Raw genomic sequence first — 20714 nt, 5'->3', positions numbered from 1 at the left:
AGTCTGAGAAACGCGATGCTAAGACTCCTCTTTCACCCACTTTGTTCTAGTAATGCTGGTTTCTGTTGCTTTTTTTTTTGTATGGCGTTTTATTTGTTTTCTTTTTTTTTTTGTTTCAAACTAGCACAATGCTGACACACTAGGTCTTCCTCCAACTGTCTCATAGTCTACTTACTTTGTTAATACTGACATAGCACAGTAGCTGATTCACAGATAATTAGTAAGGTTAGATTCTCAGGAGTTGGCAGGGCGAAACAAATAGATGCTTCCTGACATTTTATTTCTTCTTGGGATCTTTTTTTTTTTTTTGACTATGCCAAGTTTCCCAAAGTGAATGAAATTTAAAAGTAATTTCCATGTAAAAAAAAATTATCAATAATAGAATACAAAAATTCATGTGGAATTTGGTTTATTAATATTATCTAAATATATTTCAAATGTAGCTGGGTTTTCCATAGAGCAAACAGGGAAAACATTGTTTTTAAATATATATATATTTGTTTTTTCAGATGGCATTATATAAGTGCATCTTATACAGCAATTATTTGGCTATAAATAACTCATGATTGTTATATTTTTTAAAAAATGTTAAGATGAAAATTGTGAAGACAAAATTAGTTTCGGAGCACATTATCTCAAGGGTTTCAGAAAATTGCTCATACGAAAATTCATCGGATCCTTGAAAGAAAAATGGTCTTTAAAAAAAAAAAAGAATTACATTATATTACTTTTTTTAAAAACATTCTTAGAAATATCACAAGTTGATTAATTACCTTGAAAAAGTTGTGTTTCTGTTGTGACTATATTTATCAGGTGATGTGACGATAAAAAATAGTAATATTAGTCATCCAGTTCTGTTTGTAACTTTAAAAAAAAAGTTTATCTAATGGAAAACTCGCAAGTACAACTATATCTTTGAATAATAATAAGAAGGCTTGTCTTTGAGTCCGAAGATTAAGAAGGAGTGCAGGATTTCCCGTGGCAACCTAACCCCAGCTGCGACCTACATATTTTTGCCACATGCAGGGCAGAGAGTTTATTTCCCTTATACGACACCAAATAAAATAATTTAGTATCAATAAACAATTGACTAATTTGTTAACTTTGTAATTGATTCCTGTTTTGTTAGGCACACTAAATAACTGTTTAAAGTTTCAACTTGATCCGAGAATAAATGTGGGGGAGCAATAATGTGTTCAATTATGTAAGGGGACGAAACCCTACATATTTAGCCGTATGTGTGAATACTGAAGAATTAATTCTCCTTGTAATCAAACAGAAAAATTTATTTCCTGTAATTAATTGACTTATTGTTGTTGTTTGTTTTTAATTGATTGTGGGTGCTCGAGAAAGAACGTGTACAAACTTGTTACCAGACAGTCAGAGTGTGGGAGTTTATATGAACTTTGTAAAAATAAAAATAAAAAAATTAGCATTGAGTGTAAAGTAAATAATAAATATCGTGATGATATAAAAAAAAATATATTTTATTCAGACACACATAAACACAATTTATGTCAATTATTAATACTATGAATAATATATATTTTTTAATAATATATACGGATACCATTACAGGTGCTATTTACCTGTATTACTACTGCAGCAAATGTACCCCATACTGAAAAAAAAAATTCTATCGCAATATATAAGCAATTAATGGATGTTGGACACATAGACCGGATTATTATAAGGGTCAAACACTTGAAATACAGTTTCATGTCCTACAAAGAAAACACCATTTAGCAGTCTACTTGCTACAAATGTTAAATGAGACTGACCCCACTCCAAACTAACACCAGAAATGGGAAAGTAGGGGGCTGTGAAGGGGTGATGGGTCAAGCTACGAAAATTGACCAGCAAACACGGCCAAGTCTAATACTAAACAGTGGGGATATCATTCTGCAGAGGTTTGTTGATTTTGCAGGCCCTCAAGGGGCCCTCGCGGGATCGCGTCCCGTTTGTAGAGTAATCAGCCCTGCCCTTGGGGAGTGAGGCTCTCGCTTGTTCGCTAGTCTGTCTGTTGACTTGTTTAGTCCTCGTTAGGAATACGTTTCTTTCTCTCGGCTTCCTCTCGTCTTGTTGACACTTGGTGATACCTGGACATCAAAAGTTGCTTCCCTTGTCAGTAGCTGAAGACGCTGCGCTTGGAACGGAAAGAAATAGATCTAGAGAAGTGCGTAGTAAAGTCGAGCTAAGCAAAAGTAAAAAATCTGGGAAGTTTGACTTCAAACTAAAACACAACTTCCATGACAATCGTTATACGTAATGATTCTTTGGAGATTTCTTTAGAAAGCCTTCAGGATAGAAGACTTCAAAGTAAAGTAGCAATTATACATAAAACACTGAACCATAATCCTTAAATACAAAACAAAATCTAATAAAATACCCAGAAAGACACAAAGATAAAGGCACATTCCTCGTTCCATATGCTAGTAGGACAAATTTGTAAAAATGCTCCTTCTTCCCTAGTGCTATAAGAGCACGGAATGGGTTGACTGTGACAGCAATGAAAACCAGTGACTTGGCAGAATTTAAGTCATGCATGACGCGTAGGACGTAATCATCTTCTATTTAACATCTATATATGATAAGATTTTCATCACACTGGAGGCCAATCCATTTTCACGATCAACTAAAAAACAAAGTCAAAGAAGCAAACTTGAACTCCTGACAAAGTTACAGTCACAAACAGTTACAAACATTAAAACAGAAGAGTTTAATGCCGGCATTGTTAGTAAGTACACAAATATGTGAATGTAATTTTTGTAAAAACCTGTCACTTTATCAACACACTCCCTCGAGTTGCACACCGGAGACACCAACACAAATGTGATTCAAAGTTTTTCCTCCATGTATGAGAATGTCCAATATTCGGAACTCGGAAATATTGATCAACTTTACTTTTTTCGAACCACATTGTAATTTGCATGCACTTTTTTAGCATCGTAAAATGAATGAAATCAAAATGTAAAGAAAGATTGCTGTCATGAAAATGCAATGTAGTAAATGATTTTTTTAAACTCTAAAATCTGAAGTAAAATGAAGTTAATTCTGTAAATTCTTGTCATTACGTTGAGTGATTCATTATCCTCAAAGGAGAGTACCGTATTTCATTAAGGAGAACATTTGACCTTTCAACTCAAAACACAAGGAGATTAAGTTGACTTTCAACTTCAGTTATGTTTTGAAAGTGTTTTAAGCCCACAATTTTCTTTTGTTTTTTAGACTTTTGGACTTTCTCTCGTTCTCTCTCTTTTTCTCTCCCTCTCTTTCTGCCTTTTTCAAGTATGAAATTCTTTTTTCAGTGATAGGCCTGTCCATTGTCTGATATTGTTTTCCCATTGCTTCTTTAGATTGTCTCCCCTTCTAACCTGACACTGTTTCCTGAAGCCCTGTAGATCTCGTAATCTGGCTGTACAAATTTAGCTTGACAATGGTCAGAATGTCTTTCAAGGACCAGGTTATCATTGCGATCCTGTGTTTGTATTTCCTCAGTTGTGATAAGTCATCTGAGCCCACAAAAAGTGTGTTATTAAGGAGCTAAATAATTTAATTAATACTTCATGATTCTATTATTCTTATAACTAAATTGCAAAATACATAGTAACAATTTCATGTATTACTTTTCCCGTATCAGTAACTAGAAAATATTCCCTTAGTAGGGCATGTTCCGTATCAAACGATCTGCACTGTCTCAGAATTTTATTCATTTATTCCGTATTTTCTTGCAAAATCATGTTTAAATTTAAGCTTGGAGATGGGGGTTTCGCAGAAGTAACGTGGTATAGGATAGTCTGAGAATCTTTAACAATTCCTGTGTCGTAGTGACTTTATAAAGCCTTACCTTAAGTTTCTAGATCATTGTAGTTTTTATTGGAAACAATCTAGTGGTTCATTTGCTGTTATGTATTGCAATTGAAAAACAATCGTAGATGTATTTGTAAATTGAAGATATAAATTTGGTTGGCTGGGATGGAAATAAACAAATTAAATGTTCAACTTTCTCATGCCATTTTCCGAAAATAAACTACAAAGTCTTTCAAGTAGCAATTCAAATCCACAGCAAACTGTGTCTATCCATTTAACTACATTCATCAAGTTATTCAGTGAACTTTTTTAAGAAAAAAAAATCTATTGACACCAAAAGTTGTTTAGTTAGCATTAATTCTAACCACGTACAGCGACATTTGTGAGGCATCGTGAGGCATTGTGAGGCATCGTGACCCCCCCTCTAAAATTGCTGTTCTTTCAAGAGGTGAAAAAGAAGTATGCCAGAGTGAAGGGGGAGGAAATCCATAATTTGAGCAGAGCGTGAGAGACACAATGGGGCCCTCGATGGACGCTAGGGCCGACACATGCCACCGTAGCTTTGTACAAATTTAACACTTGAACTTGGTCGGAGACGTTTTCTTTTCTAGGGCTAGTTCGACATTTGATTGACAGATGCAAAGAAACAAAAAAGATTGAATTTTGTATTCTACTGTAGTATTTTTAGTCCATATCCGCGTTGTACAATTATTTCTTTATTATTTGTGTATGAAAATAGCAATTAACCACTGGGCATACGATTCCTTATTAGTGAGTATTAATAGAAGTAAACACATTAAATATCAAACATGCTATTTTTAAAAACCAAGATTATATCGAGTGAAATTACGTCAATTATTTTGAATTAGTCATGTAATTATGGGAAGAGAATAGTGAGAACAGCTTCAGTCTGAATTCACTGAGTTATTCAACGGACGGCCTAATTCTCACATTAACTTTAACAAGAGTTCATAATAAAGTTATTGATTATGACTAATTGATCAACTAATTGATTCCTTTCTGATATATTTATGTGTTGACATCGACGATGTATATTCGTGCAGAGTATCTACTTGATCTTAGAATGGGAAGTGGGAGAAATGACGTGCTCAAGATTTGGACCGGACAAACGAAACGAGTGGATAAAAGCTCGCTAAGACTAGTGTGCACAAAGTGTAGGTACTCATAAAAAAAACTTAAACGAACGAAACAAAAGCATCCTTTTATTAACACGCTTATTTTCACCTTAAAGACTTGTGAATGTTTATTAATAGCAGGACACATTTGTACACGTGCACCGTGGTACCATTAGAGCAGGCTACGGGTTGCCTGAATCAGCCAAGAAAACCAATAAAGTTTTTGTCCCTAATTCACATGGAGGACTAGATTCACCGACAGATTCGCGTAGGACGTATTTATGTTTTCTTATAAAGGAACGTCTGTAATTTATAAGAGAAGAAGATAAGATAATCTTATTACGAAACTAGAACAAAGTATTTCGGCCAAAGAAGTACTATATAGAAGGCATCACGAGTCCACTTGAACCGAGCACCGCAAGTTCGACAGGCCGGATGTCGCCGCGTGACATGCCAGATTAGGCCTGCGGACAGCAAGTTGAGAATCACTGATGTACACTGACAAAGAATGGGAAAGTATGTCTTGACTATTATCTCCAATTATCTTTTACTACGTGACAACTTGACCCTTAGGTCCAGGAAGTGATAGAGAGGAGTGCGAAACAAAACAAATTATTGGTCTCGTATGCATCCTTTATCAAACCTACTCAAAGATGTCATTTTAAAAACTCTGTACAGAAAACAAAAAAGTTCCACTATCCACATCTCTTCATGTTCACATGTTGAAACTGTCCATATGACGAGCACATTTTTAGAACCTTCTTTCAAATTAAGTCCCTTTTTTTTTGTTTTGGTTGTTTCCTTCTTTCGTTTTCTCTCCCCTGTAATTAGCGCAGAATAAAAATCAAGCCAGATGTTTTGGGTCGTGTGGAAACTGCCGCGCTAAAATGAAAATAATGATTTTTTTTTGTGTGTAAAAGCGTTCAACGCGCTAAAAAACGAAATTAATTCGTCGATAGTGAAAGCCCAATATTGTGAAGAGCATAAAGAGAGCTTATTAGATCCAGCATCCCTCGGTCGCATGGTTGCAGAGGGTTCTGTTGTCAAAGTGGGCTTTCTCTTCCAAGCACAGACAAGCGATAGTAGAACTGAATGGCACTTATTGTTTCCCTTTGACGTGTCGACAACCCCCTGACCTTTAGAATGTGGTTTCTAATCATACAGGCCTACAAGACGTTAAAAAGTCTATTTTCTAATCATGTCATGATTTGAGTCTATTTTCTAACCATGTAGGTCTATTTTTAAGAGTCTATTTCCAAATAATAGAGGCCAACAAAATGTAAAAGCTATTTTTCTATCATACATGAGCTTCGTTTAAAGTTTAAACATATATCTATACAATGCAGGCCAAGAATATGTTGCTTTCAGTTATTAAGGCTGTGGTATCGTTTTATCTATTGTTGGATTTGTCCCTAGTATTACTAATAACATTATCTTCTCTTAGTTTTGTCCCTAGTATTACTAATAACATTATCTTCTCTTGGTTTTGTCCCTAGTATTACTAATAACATTATCTTCTCTTAGTGACGTAGCGATGTCACGTGACTGTGTTAACTTTATTAATCTCAGACTCTCATTTGAACTTAGTAGACTTACAAACTTGAATTTAAAAATGTATATAGTAAGTGCACTGCTTTTTGTTTTATTAAGAAAAAAAAAAACTAGGTGCAGGTACTCAGTGTTGGATTGCCTCACTTTAAACTCCCGGTTCGCACCTCGATGTAAACTAAATCACATCTGCAAAGATACCAAAATGTCTGAAATAAAAATATTTTAGAATTAACCAACTTCAATTGTTTCATTTTTACTTTAATAAGCAGTTTCACATTTTATATTTTAACTCTTATTACGGGCAATTTTTTTTTTAATTCAATTTTAACAAATTAATAATATAATAAATTAATTATAAACGTTAAAATACAAAAAAAGTAAGAATTTTTCCCCACAATGAAAAAGGTGCCGGTACGCCGAACCGGTGCGTAGCGTCACAAGAATAAAAAAAAGCAATGACTAAGTCTGTAAAGTTTTCATCGAGGATTCAAACTCGTGACTTTGAGAGCACAGAAGCGAAGCGTTTTACACCTAGGCCAAAAGCTATGAGTGTAAAAGATATAATGCCTCTGTCAACTCGTGGGGCTTATATTCCGATAAAAACTGTCCTGGGGAACACACACACACAAACACGGTATGATACTTGGTGTGACATCTATTGTATCATGGCTGCAGTCACCATTGTCCGGTCTCGAGCTGGAAGATCTTGTGGTCGGCGACCAATGTAAAAAAAAATAAAAATCGGACGTTTTAATTTTATTATGACAGTTCTCGTACTGGCGGGAACTGTCGACGCCCCCCCCCCCCCTTTTTTTTTTCCTAGGCATTTTTTCTTGAGTAAATGTGTGGTCGGGGGTGGGGGGGGGGGGCAAGGCGACAAGCCGCGCACGAGAGCAAAGGCGAAAGGAGAGAGCAGGGAGAGGGGTGGCTAAGACGGAGGGAGGGGGAATGTGGATCGTTGTGAAGGGAGGGAGGGGTTGTGCGTGAAGATAAATGAAAAGGGATTGTAGGAAGAAAAGGGAGGGGGGGGGGGGGTTTCCACGAAGTGAGTCATACTGCTTGATCGTGTATTACTGCCTGGTCCTAGATCTCAAAACATTGTATTACAACTGGGGGCTGGTCTCGTACTAACACTGCTCTGAATGGTCAAGGCTTGATGATATTGTTTCTTGTATTGCATCCAGTTTGGATTTTTAATTTTCCTAACGGTAAGTATTATAGATTCTAGTAAAACAAATATTTTAGACATTGCTTTACCCTTAGACTTAAGGTGATACAAAGTTCATGGTAACATTAACTCTTTAACCCCATAGTCTCCATTATGTGTTTACTTTGAGTTCAATATAAAAATATGTAGTGCTTTGTTGTTTATAAAATAAGTCATAAAGTCACAAACAGGAATAACTGTTGTGTTGTTAGTGGTTTTACTTTTAAGCGTATTGGTGCGCTACTATTAAAAATGCACACTGAGAGAGAGAGAGAGAGAGGCTTATTAAAACACTCCCTGGTTAAAAACTCTTCATTTAGACGAAATTTAAACTCCCCAAATTTAAACACTTTGTTTTCGAAATTTGACTTTTTTTTTTCAAGCTCAAGATTTTACATTTTAAATTTATTTATTTACATTTTCCTTCTTCCGGTTGAACTGCGCAAGTCAAATAAAAGACTTTACCAATGTACAAGCAATCTACTCATTAGTTCTGTCTCGTGGTTTATGCCACATTAACATAGCATTAATTAATATACAGAGGGGAGCTAATAATTGTTTAGTGGGAACAGGATTCTGTTTTCCTCTTTTTTTTTTCCCTCTACCATCCTTCACACACACACATACTGATAAACACTCACATACACACGCAATCAATCCGTCAAGTCTTTAATGAATAATGTACTTTAACATCAAACGTATGGCATCTATGAGAGTCATTTTGTGGTCACTATTAATTGCAATGATTTCACGGCTAAATTGCGGTTATTGCTAATAGCCTAATATTCTCAACAGTTATGGTGGATTGGTGGAGTATTGTTCGTTTGTTGAGATCATGTGGCTTGCAGACTTGTTTATATTTTGATAGACACGAACATACTAATGAAATGAACTAATCATTTCTCTTAAGACTAGTATTAGTTTTAAGTTTGTATTTAAATAATTGGTTGCATTACCAACGTTAGATCATGATGTGTGTCTTCTATGCTGACAAATTCAATATATAACAGTTTGTATTTTTAATATTCAAAGCTTGAGGGCTAGATTTCTGGGACCATAAGTTGTCCTTGCACTCACTTGGCGTATGATACATGTGGTTTGGCTTTTAGTATTTGAGATCCAAGCATGACAGACAAATAAAATGGACAGACGCAGACAGTGAGCACAAATACAAAAGTCTCTTATGTAGACTGTTGCGCAATACAGATTTGGTGAGTGTGTGTATGTGAGTGTGTAATAGAGAGAAAGAATGAGGAAAAGGGGGGGGGGGTATTCAATCTCTAATGACAAAGCTAATCAGTTCCTTTAATTAAAGACAAAGAAATAAAATCCTTCTTAGAAGCCCGTGATTTTTCTGTTGTTGTTTTTTTTAACGTCTATTTAATTTCTCAGGGCGACATCATTTCAGATCTTTTTTCTTTTCTGAACTTTTAATAAAACTGAGTCATGAAATGAAGACCTTGGCCCCTTCAGCTGGGATAAAAATAAATCTGGCTTATGCCTCTGGTTCCTGGGATGTCAAGATCTCTGGCGGCAATGATTAAAATCTCACGCTTCAGTTCAACTTCGACGTGAAAATAAAAATGTGACAGATTACAAACAATATTTGTGTCAATAACACATCCACTTAGTCTCTGTGATAAGAGCTGCTCAATGTTTAGGCTAGATGCCTAGATATATTTTCATTTCTATATTGATAATTGATCTACGTAAAACATGATGGCATCTAATTCGTATATGTTTCAAAATGTAGGTTCTAAAATGGGGCATCCTTTGTAAAGTGTCTTTTAAGTGTCGAGCCTTAACCTAACTTTGACTTTTGACTTTTTAGATTATTGTTTAAAATATAAATTTAGATTGGAAAAAAAATAGCCGTTTTCAAAGCTACTTTTTTTTTTTTTTTTGTCCTTTTATAAAACGATTTCCAGTCTTTAACAGATAAACACAGACACAGACAAGTATGATCCAAACTCTTTTGTATAGAACACGTTAACAGCTAAAACAGCTGAGTTGGACTTATGTATAGAATACATTAACAGCTAAAACAGCTGAGTTGGACTCTTGTTGATTCTTTTTTAGCGGCCCCCGAAAGGGGAAAAGACGCTATTAGTTTTGTGCGAAATGTCTGTCCGTCTGTCCGTCATTCCCGTTTAGATCTCGTAAACTAGAAAAGATATTGAAAATCCGACTTCACAATATTTTAGACCATTCAAAGTTCTGATGCAACGGCTACTTTTTTTTTCCTGAAAGCGAAAATTCTAATTTTTAAAATCAGTTATGCAAGCAGTTTTTTTAAAGAGAAAAAGCTAATTAGTATGCATTATATGTTAAACCTAATTTAAAACGAATAGTAATCTTATAAACTTTATTATCGTCAACATTTTAGTATATGGTAATATTGTTTTTTTTTTTTGTTTTTTTTTGAGGATTCGAATATGAGATTGAGCCTTTTCAAAACAATTACATTATGTATTCCGAACCGAGGGTCCCGGGTTCGAATCCTGGTGAAGACTGGGATTTTCAACTTCTGAGTCTACCCAGCTCTAATGGGTACCTAACATTAGCTGGGGAAAAGTAAAGGCGGTTGGTCGTTGTGCTGGCTACATGACACCCTCGTTAACCGTAGGCCACAAAAACAGATGAACTTTACATCATCTGCCCTATAGACCACAAACTAGTTAGGCCAGGTTCACATCTAACTTTACATTCACTTTCACCTATCCTTTGATCTGCGGGATGGTTGGGGCACTACACAAGATCTGTTAACCTTCTTTCTCCAGTCTTATCTCTCATTTGTCTTTGATATAATTTCATTCGGATGTTCTTTCTGAAAATATTGAAGCCTACCTGGGTGGACCACTGGTCGTGCGGTTTGCGCGCTGAACTGTCGTTCGGATTTATCGACGGTCGAAGGTTCAAACCCTGCCTGCTCTCATCCCCCGTGGTCCTGCGGGAGGTTTGGACTAGGAAGTAAACTATCTTCAACTCTGAAGGATTATCCGAATTATGTAAAACATTTTACTTCGGGGGCCGATTTTGAGTTTGTGTTTCCACACAAACTGTCTTTTGTAACCTTGTTTCCTTTTTTTTTTTTTGCCAGTGGAAGGGAAGAGAAATAACAAGAAGAATTGTGTGGCTGATTGTTGACTTCACCCCCCTCCCCTCCTTACAGAATTAAATACCATTATAAGATGGATAGGTGAGAGGACATGAAAAAGAAAAAAATTAAATTCAACTCCGTTCTATTGAACCCCTCCCTCCATCCGGCAGATGTTTTCTTCTTTGAGTTCAACTCTCATCTGTACTTATTAAGAAAACAATCAGTCATAATAGACAATGTAAATATATTGATTATATCATAATGCGATAGAATATAGAGCGCAGCAGATAATATGATGCGTGTTAAAAATCTTTTAATAAAAATTTTACCAAAGACTTATTTAGAAAAAATGTTGATTTTATTTTGAGATCGATCCATGAATAGTATTGTATATATTACACTTGAAATATTTGTAACAGTCCATGGAAGTTGAGACCGTGCTGACCCCTGGCCCACTGGCTCAACTAAGGCGCACATCGTGTCTAAGATGCTTCCATTCAAAAGTGACTTTGGTTTCGATTTATCACAACTGTTTGTCACCCGAGTGCCCTAACCCCCTATTCTCGGCGAGGACGAAGGCTGAGTGCCACGAGGGAGATTATTTCTTTTACCTTGACTGTATTGGTAATCCAACGAGAGGTCTGACAATGGAAAGGCCATCACGAGGAAAAGCTTTGAAGGAAGTAGTCATCGAAGCAATGAACTTCTCTCTGAGTTGCTTTTTCCGTGAGCATAACACTAGTCTCTCTCTTTCTGAACATCTTCACAAAGACTTTTGAGGCTCAGAAACATGTCTGGGAATGGATAGACTGAAAAAGATAGAAAATGGCAGAGCGGTCGATTAGAATTACAATTTTCATCACCAAAGAAAAAACTGTATTCACCCCAAGTAAGCTACATTGAACACGTCTTATTCTGTTACTCATTTTTCTTAATTTACTTATATCTTCTGATAAGATCATGTTATACCACTATATTGTACACACATATATATATATATACACAATACAGTGAATATACACTACTGTTACCTGGTCTAACTCCCAGTGATGGGTCTACACTGGCATTCTTCCCAAGACAAAGCCATTCTTTACACCCAATGTTTGTGAGAGAGACCTCCACAGCTGCTGGTAGTGTTATTGTATGCTGACAAGTTCCTTGTTGCAATTATGTGTTTATGTTTTCTTTCTTTGTATCTCACATTCACACTCACCCTCTTTCACACACACACACACACCACTAGCTCTCACACTTGGCAACAATTTACTGATTTCAAGAGTATTGAGAAGTAATCCTGATTCTTTTTGGCCCAAACTTTTTACTTTCATACTTTTTTTTCCCCTTTCTGTCTAGACATGATCGTATATCAAATAGATTAAATATCCCGCGAGATATTTTGAATGTTGAACTCTCTTTGTTACCACGAGTCAAATATTATTAAGAAATGTTAATAATTGGCTGCTTTTGTGTGTCAGGCTTAGGCACCCCCCCCCCCACTCCCTTTTTTCCCAAACATTTGGTAAAAAATGTATGAATATTTTGTATTTATAATGTATGTGGTATCAATAGGCTTTGTAATCATTATATATTTATGTCTTTTATTTTTTACAAAGCTTGTATCAACTCCCTCTGTCTGTAGGTCTGGTAAAAAGTTTGTACATGTTATTTCTCTCACACCCATTCTCGCATCAAATTGAAACTTTGCACACTTATTCATTGGTAAAGAACTAACATGAATCAAATCTAAAATTAAACAATTAGTTAATTTCTTACTGGTAATTAATTATTTTATCTAATACCAACAAGGGTAATCAATCCTTTTGTATTCACAGATACGGCTGAATATGTAAGGTTTCGTCCTCTTCGATAAATTAAGACGTTATTTGCATTATTGAGGGATATAGTTTTAAGTGCTAAGTTCTTTCCCTTAAATAAGCTGATTTTTTTTAAAGAGGATTTTTTTTTTTATTTTGCCAGTTTGTCATTGTTGTTTTGTTTTCTCAAATGCCTATTAACACAACTAGATCTTGGTAGTTTCCCCTAGTGCATTAGCAGAAGTAGATTTCATGTTATGTTATCAGTCCACATCTGTGTAACTTTTTCCTTTGAAAGTTTAGGAGATAAAGGAGATGCTTTTAACAGGGCTTTCGGTGTTAGCACAACTATCACTTCAAGAGTACTCGATGGAAATGCTTAAAATAGATGAGCAGTAGATCCTAAACTCCATAGTTCAAAGAGGTATTTACAAAGACTCATATTCAGGACACTCGGCTTAATGATTCCCCAGCCAACAGTTTCTTTCGTAACACAACGACCTAAATTATAATGTAGCTATACCCCCGCCTCCCACAGTACATAATAATATAGCCTCACCAAAATCTCCCATAACTTTCAAACTAATAATGTAGCTTTACCACCGCGTACCACAATACATAATAATGTAGCCTCACCAAAATCTCCCATAACTTTCGATCTAATAATGTAGCTATACCACCGCTCCCAGCTATATAAAATAATGTAGCCTCATCCAAATGTTACACCGTACATAATAGTGCAGCTATACCACAACAGCTGGGAACATCATTGAATCAAACATAATTGTGTGGTATAACAGTTGTGAACATTCATTGGATCAAACATAATTGTATCTCTGTTGTTATCTTGCAATAATTAATAATTATTCTTCTGAGTATCATATTTAGCACTTGGTCACAGATGTTAGGATACTTCCTTTTTTCACACTCGACGTTAAAAACAAACTAGCGATATACAATGACAGAAATAATGTTCACTCTATAACGAAATGAAACTGTCCAAATAAATCTCCACTGAAAGGATCTATGGAGTTAAAAATGTACATCTCATTTATCTCCCCTTTTACTCGGGCTTCTGTGTGTGTTAAAGATCTCTGCTGTCATGAAGTTTAACTCAAAACCTAAAATTAAACTCAAAAGTGTTCGTTTCAACTAATGGAAGTATGTAGCCACAAAAAAACTCTACTGAGAAGAAAAACTTAAGACTGCCTTCTTCTTGACTCTCATATGCATTCGAGAGAAGTAGATAAGCATCATTCCATTCAACACGCTCCCTACAGAGAACAGCTTATTTGTATTGATGTCAGCCTCAAGAACAACAAACCAGCAACAAGTAGAACTCGTGGCAGTAGTCTCCTCATTTCTTTTCCATAAGGATTTTTAAATTAGTTTCCTCCCTTTACTTCACAAATATTTCTTTCTTACTGGTCCACATCCTTTTTTTAGTGTAGCGTTTTGTCCAGTTTCTTCAACTGTACAGGGAAATAAATATCTAGGTCTGTGTTTCGTTGTGATAATAAAGTGTCCGGACGATTGGTCAAGTTGAGAATGAGTTGTGTGAGTGAGAGACAGAGACAGGTCTACGTATAGATCTGGTTTGTCCTCAGCGATACAAGGCAAAAAGTAATAACATTTCTATTTGTATTTTACGTTGGTATAGAGTCTATAGACTATACTAAGATATGACATCATTAACAATATCTTTATAAACCTGACCCCTTCAACTAAATCAATATCAGTTCCTCACATATTATACAAGTGCTCCAAACATCAACTTGTTCTATTCTGTATCACGTATCGCACAAAAACATTAACGAATGGGTGAAGGCTGAATGTATTGATAAAGAAGATGAGCTTTAGTTTCTTTCAGTCTAGAAAGAAAAGTCTAAGAGAAAGACACCTTGGTTCCTAAAGTTTTCTCTTATTTTGATGCTAAAGGTTTAGGAGACATCCGCAAGAGAAAAAAAAAAGAATGAAGCTTCTCTGATGTTTGGGCTACGAATTAAGATGGTCTTTTCCGCTGCTCCTGGTCAGTAGAAGGACATTTTGTTTTCCAATATACATTTTTTTTTAAATCTGTGAAACTTGGGACTCTCAAAACTCATCGCAATCACTCTTCTACACACACCTCACACACATGTGAGGGACACGAACATATTTAACACACAACTCACACATGGGAGGGACATGAACATATTTAACACACAACTCACACATGGGAGGGACATGAACATATTTAACACACAACTCACACATGGGAGGGACATGAACATAGTTGAAAGTCTTAAAGTGGCCGCGAAGAGGACACCAAGGGCAGAAGGCAACATAACCCCCACATAACCCCCACATAACCCCCACATAACCCTTTGAACCAAAGGGAAGTAAAGGAAGGCATTGACACTCTAGAGAGGAAGAGCCGGAACTAACAGGCGACCTTACAGGGCAGTCTCGTTCATCAAAATAGCACTAGACTAGAACACACAAGAATAATTCTTTTTTTTTCTTTTGTTTTCCTCGCCCCCCCCCCCTAGAACAATGGTCTTCCCAGTTGTCCAGTATTACATCATAACATAAAATAGACTTAGGAAAATGACTAAATAGACAACTTCTGAAATGTTATCATGCTGTTACTTCTGTGATGTTTAGTTCACAAATGTGGGAGACGAAAAGTATAGGGTGCATAGTAAAGTAAGCAAAGAGCCCTAATATAAGTCTCATAGTAAAGTAAGCCAAGAGCCCTAAGTAAAGGGCGCATAGTAAAGTAAGCTAAGAGCCCTAAGTAAAGGGCGCATAGTAAGCAAAGAGCTCTGCAGTAAAGGGCGCATGATAAAGTAAAACAAGAGCCCTAAGTAAAGGGCGCATGATAAAGTAAAACAAGAGCCCTAAGTAAAGGGCGCATGATAAAGTAAAACAAGAGCCCTAAGTAAAGGGCGAATGGTAAAATAAGCCAAGAGCCCTCAAAGATGTTTAAAATACACATTGCGAGAATTTCTTAATTGAAAGTAAATGTCTATACTGGTGGAAGGTGGCGAGTGATGGAGCAATTCATCCTAAACAATGCTTTAAGATTAGTGGCTAATCGTTTTAACTGAAACTGGCTGACGTCCCTTCTTTTGTTGAGAAACCTTCTCCGCCCCATCTCCATTGCAACACAATTAGATTCACACACACACACACACCCTTTAGACCTCCCCAGCGCCAACACTCGCCATGTTGTATCTACGCCAGACCTCTGCTGTGCCTAAAGGTGCTGTTCCAAATAACTGACGTAGTTGAAAGGTCTGAAGACAAGATGGACTCGCTTCACTGTCAATATTTAGACAAAAAGAGGAGAGGAGGGGGTCACGTTTAGACACAGATATTCAGACACAGACTGCGACATGCTATGCGCTCTTCACATATGACGTCATTTGAAATTTAAACGGGACTGACCTCTGGAGACTCCAAATCTTGTTAGTTTGATTTAAAACCTTAGGAGCGATGTGAACAGACAAATGTGTGTCTACGCTTGTTTTATTAGAAAGCTAAAATCAACTCACTCTGTCTGTCTGTCTTCTAAAAGTTTGTACACGTTATTTCTCCCACACCCAATATTGGATAAAGCTGAAATTTTGCACAATTATTTATTGCAGCTGACATACAAGTATCAATAAAAAAAAGATTAGCTAATTAACTTTTGGTAACTATTTTCTTTGTTATCTCGAACAAGGGAAAGAAATTGTACTTGACTGATAATGTGGTATAAGTTTTTTACTCTGTTAGTTTAAAGCTAACAATAGATAACTATAAAACCTTCTATTTTCATAAGCATCTCCTTAGCACAGTGGTTAGTGTACATGTATAGGCCTGAGGATGCTTTAGCTCTCGAGTTAAAATTCACCAAGAAATCATCTTCTCTTTCCCTCACCTCTTTCCAACTGGTCCAGACCATTGATTAGGGTCATAACGTAGTGAGAAAGCTAAAAGCATGAAATAGCGCTGAACAAAAACAATCGGTATGAAACATTTGTCATCGCACAGATTTATTTTTGTTAGTGTAGATCTATTAACAATTTCATCACATGACTGATCTAAACGAATTGATACAACTACACTTCATTGAGATTTTGTTGTGTCACTGTTTTTTTTTAAGGATTTTTTGTAATATATAAGGCAAATACAAATATAGTCTCTACCAAGGCTCGTTGTTCTAGCTGTTGTTGACATTTAGGCCATATGTTGTACGTTGGCCCGTGATTGTAGAGAAGGGGGGCCCGTCAATATACGGTCGTCGTCGTGGTGTCTGCTAAACTTTTCAAGTGTAGAGTATTTGCTTCAATAATATAATCATAAAATTAGTAATAAACGATGTCAAAAATGGTTTACAATTTATGATGCACACAATGACGCACAGACTTTGTACAATGACGTCATCGAAGTAGAAAATGAATCTGTATTCACGTTGTTCCTCGTTGGTAAACCTGATCAGGAGATTGTTAGTGCTCCTTCTTTCGTCAAATTGCACTGTTGGACTGTGAGTTGGACATAATCTGTTTTGATGTCTTAGAACTGTAATCACACATAATCCCATGAGCTGATTTAGGCTTAAAGTTAGTTTTTTTTTCTGCTCGTTCGACATCACACACTTATAAAAATGTTGTCAATTATTAGCAGTCACGTTCAGATGTTGAACTTCAGAGCGTCAAATTTAGCAGAAAACAACCGGCTGATTGGACAGTATCGGGTAAAGTGAAATAAAAACTATATCTGCATTATAAACAATTTCTTTCATTTAATAGAAAAATAGTAAAACATTTTTTCCTAAAGTTTCTAATTTATTATAGCTCCACCTATGGCATTTAAACCCGAAGAGGGTAAATTATATAAAAAAAAAAAAAACTATATAAACTAGGTTTATCTAAAAGAGTCAGTTATGTAACAGATGTAGGCATACAAGATATCATGTTAATGGCAAATAAAAAAAAATTGATTGGCAGAATTTGGTGGAGGTGGTTGAATGCGTCATTGAGATAAAGCACGACATAATGCAAAGTAGCGCTACCGTTTAAGAAACACAGACTTTCAACGTTAAAAGAAACTTCTCAATCAAACTTTAAAGCAGATAGGGTGCAATGATGCTGCCTTTCAATATTCTGCTACCATCAGTAGTCCCATTATCTTGTTTTGTCAGGTACAAGAAATAATTTTGCAAAATTTCAGCTTGATCCGAGATTGGGCGTGGGAGAAATAACGTGTTCAAACCTTTTACCAGACAGACAGAGTGAGTTGATAAATAAAGCTTAGTAAAAATCCAAGCAGGGAGAGCAATGGTTGAATGTAACTAGTTAAAAACCATGACTCCTCACACAATACGTACCCTACTGATGGTGTTACGCCTGTAGCCAGGACTTAGTTTGACTTAACATCTCACTCCTGGCCTCATACATTTAGCTGGCCACAAACCGTCTAGGTGAGCTATTGTTTATCTGGACTGAAAGATTGGAGATAGAAGCACAAGAGAAGATGTTCAACAAAGATAGGCCAAACCAAAACAAACCTCGGTGCAGGGGAACAGGGAGCAAAGAGGGAACGAAGGAGTCAGTGAAACTCATGTGAGGAAGTGAGAGAGAAGGAAAAAAGAAAGCTGATGAGTAAGAGTGAGATCCACATGGACCTGGTAACAGAGGTGTACAATGGAAAATCTCGATTCTTTGTCAGCAAAAAAAAAAAGGGTGGGACTCTTTCCTTATCTGACCGCAACTGATTTGAACAAAGCCTAGTATTCTTAACCTTGATCTCTGAAACTGAATGATTCGTGACGTCCTGTGTGGCCACCCCTTTACAGATCGAGATTATTTACACTTACAGTTAGGGAGTGGAAAAAAAATGAAACATATGTAAGAAAGTCTATGAAACCAAAACTTCTCGACCTGTATGGTGACATGTATGCACTACGCAAGACTGCAGGGTTTCTGTCCAGGGCTTTTGCAAGAGAGGATTTGAGCCTCTCAAGTCCTCACTCAAATGAAGTTTGATGATGATGATGATGAAGAATAAAGAAAAGCGTCGAAATATAGAATGTTAAAAGATGCAGATATTGGAAAATGGGATGTCTTTAGGAATCCACCTGAAAGTCTGAATAGTTCAGACTAAGGTTTCTCAACATATTTGTGGTCAGAGTTAACCATATTTAGATATATTATTCTTATCTAAAAGACAATGTCGATGCATACGAAGAGCAGAATCGTATAAGAGAAACAATAAAAAAAGCTAAGTAAGTTTATATCACTTATTTGATTCTTTCATTGCACTACATTTCTTTATTATTGCACTTCAACCATTGGATGGTACACATCGTCTTGTTCTGTTTAAATTCACACTAGAAATAGGCAATAGCCAGTAAATTGTGATATAGACATATAGTGTACTTGCATTAGAGAAGTGTTTACAGTACACGATTAGCGTGCTTGCTATTAATGAATCGAAATGTTTAGAAATAAAAACAAACTTTTTCAGTCTCAAGTCTAATAGACTGTACGGCTAAATTCTCTCCTGTGCTACCTTTAATTGATCAGTAAAGTTTACTTTAAGAGATTCTGTATTAAAAACTAAACTAATGTCCAGCCAAATGGAATAATCGTGTCGCTTCTTCAAACATCTTCGCTGCAGGTCAATGTCACCATTAGTGTTACGACCTGACGTGTCATTCACGTCAAACTGACATGATGTGGTAAAACGGAGGGGGAGTTAAAGGAAGAAGCAGGGGAGATAATGAATTGTGCAATGTATCAATTTATTATAGTTTCTATGTTTCCTTGAGATTATTACAAAGCTTATGTCAACTCACTCTGTCTGTCTGACAATTAGTCACTACACGTTATATATCCCACACCCTTTATTGGATCAAGTTGAAACTTCAAACAATTATTAATTGGCTTAGACAAGACCTCAATCCATAAAAAGTAACGAAGTCAACCGAGTAGTAATAAAATGCTGGTAATTGATCCTTATTTGATACCAACAAAAGAAGCTAATCATTTAGTATGGCATTGTATGGCTGCCTTTGTTAGGTTTAGTACCCTAAGTATATTATTAACGCTATTTCTCCCTCACGCTTTCTTCAATCAAGTTGATGTTTTTAAAAAATTATTATATTATAGCTAAGAAAACACGAGACAATTTAAAAAAATACCCAATTAGTCAATTAGTTATTAGTAATTAATTATTTTGTTTGGTATCTAAAAAGTGAAATAACTTGTAAATTATTGATAGATATAGTTTTATGGGTGGAGTTATTCCCCTTTAACATTTGCTTGTTTTAGTAATTAGAATTATATTCAAAGAGTTGACTATTTATTAAAGCGAGTTGCATCCTCTTACCAATCCAAACTAGGGTCACATTTATGAGAAGCAATTCTGATGAACTAGTAATTTAGTTGGAAGAGAGAGAGGGTGGAGATAGGAAACATAAAGCTTATCGTCTGCAAAATGTTAAGATTTAGAGTTATATTTTCCTTGTTGGATCAAGTATTACTTTCAAATTTTTTTGCTAAGCAAACTGGCCAATGCAGACGCACGCTTACCATGTGATGTGTTGATGTCTTCTGTCTTAGAGAAAAGGCATAATTCATTCAGATTTCTCTCTCTGGTGAACTAAAAAAAATCCAAATCATGGCTCTTATTTATTAAAACATACACACACACACACACACACACACATCATTCATATACATGCACACACATCCAATCTAGACACTGCTACTGTTTACACAGACAGAGCTAATTCAGACACTCTCAGATAAAGTTAATTAATATACATATTTTAGGATTAAATTTGCATGTGAATGCGGTTTTTTTTAACTAGATTTAATTTTTTATTTCTTCATTAATTTGCTTTTTAGCAGCCTCCGAGAGGGGAAAAGCCTCAATTAGTTTTATGTGGTCTGTCTGTCCTCCTATCACGGTTAGAAGCTAGAAAGCAGAGTGAAAATTAGATTTCATGATATTTTGAAATTTGCAAAGTTTTGGTGCCACAGCTACTTTATATCTTCTGAAAGTCAATCGTTTTGTTTTATATAGTATTAGGTATGTAATGACTTTTAAAAAAAAACTATTTG

At 35.8% G+C, this 20714-nt stretch overlaps 1 protein-coding gene across 5 annotated transcripts in view; it reads left to right on the top strand.

Annotated features, from left to right (window-relative positions):
* Window positions 1-20714, top strand: part of LOC106059058 (heparan sulfate glucosamine 3-O-sulfotransferase 5-like) — a 92205-nt gene that overhangs the window by 34191 nt on the left and 37300 nt on the right. Inside the window, exon 1 of one of the 5 annotated variants that reach the window (XM_056028680.1) lies at window positions 7552-7705. The exons of 3 other annotated variants lie outside the window; for them this stretch is intronic. The gene's annotated coding sequence lies outside the window, so the exon portion shown is untranslated. Of the gene's footprint in view, window positions 1-7551; window positions 7706-20714 lie in introns of those variants that run through there. One more of the 5 variants, XM_013216600.2, reaches the window with a different exon arrangement.

Source organism: Biomphalaria glabrata, chromosome 5 (genome assembly GCF_947242115.1).
Source record: "Biomphalaria glabrata chromosome 5, xgBioGlab47.1, whole genome shotgun sequence".
Lineage (NCBI taxonomy): Eukaryota > Metazoa > Mollusca > Gastropoda > Planorbidae > Biomphalaria > Biomphalaria glabrata.
Note: the sequence above shows the minus strand (reverse complement) of the source record. Positions and strands in the feature narration are given on the sequence as shown.